The sequence below is a fragment of the Echinops telfairi genome, unplaced genomic scaffold, assembly GCF_000313985.2.
Source record: "Echinops telfairi isolate 266 unplaced genomic scaffold, ASM31398v2 ScPeMD7_3533;HRSCAF=4204_0, whole genome shotgun sequence".
NCBI classification, from domain to species: domain Eukaryota; kingdom Metazoa; phylum Chordata; class Mammalia; order Afrosoricida; family Tenrecidae; genus Echinops; species Echinops telfairi.
The window spans coordinates 91,320,907-91,322,015 of NW_022107431.1; positions in this window are offsets into that span (position 1 = coordinate 91,320,907).

Consider the following 1,109-nt stretch of genomic DNA (forward strand, 5'->3'; position numbering starts at 1 on the left):
AGTCATATGAGCCCCTAATAAAATGATTAAAAAAAAAAGGAATGTGTGTGTTTATATATATGTATAAAATCGGTGGGGAGGGTTGAAATACAGGTCTAAGCATTTAAAATTTTTATTGGTCTATAATTAACATACAATTTCATATTCAATAATATCAAGAAGGGCTAGACAGTCATCGTCACAATCAATTTTGTAGCTTTCCCCCCTTCTTCTACATACTGATGTTGATCCTCCTCCTCCCTCCTTGTCCCAAGGCAGGTAGCCGTCAATCCTGTTATCATCTTGTATTTCCAACAGTCCCAGGCTCCCCGTACCCACAGCCACAGAGACTAGAGCATATACAGCAAGGATCCATCAACCATTGCCACGGAAACTAATGGAGACCGCCTTCTAATAGAAAGCAAAAGCTATTAAAAGTTTAGAGTAAATTAACCCAAGACTCAGTTCTTTATAGAAAACTAAAAGGGAAAGAAAATCATCTACCATAAAATTATCAGCCATAAAATTTCACTACCTTAAAACCTCCAATGACAGCATTTACTTTTAGAGTCCCATGGAACGTGACTATTTACAAAGTAGTCATATGGTATCTATAAATTTTATGCAATGCTATCATATGGTAAATATTTTTCATTTTATTATATAATTCTTATGACCACGACTTTAACAGCTATATAATATTTCATTGAGTGGGTATCAGTTTATTTAGCTATCTCATTATAGTAACACCTTTGGATAGATTCTAGGGTTTCTATAAACCTGCAAGCTGTGTTGCAATGAAATGTGTATTGATCTAATATAAAGGCACATATGACAAAATTCACAGTGGTTATTCTCTCTCAAGTAAATATTCGTTTTCCCTCTGCAGATCATTTTTCAGATATATATAAATCACGAGAACCAGCAGTGCCCACCTTTGCAAGAGTGTCTTCACCACCAGCAGGCATATTCTAGCACAAGCTTCTTGTTTTTTGTTTTAAAACACTCTTTTTGTTTTTATTGTTAATAAGAGCTTTTCTCAGTTAAGTGCCCTAAGTTTGCTAATGACAAATCCTAGACCAAAAAAATCGGATTATTTTCCTCAGGTCTTTGAACAGCCAGAAGCGTGG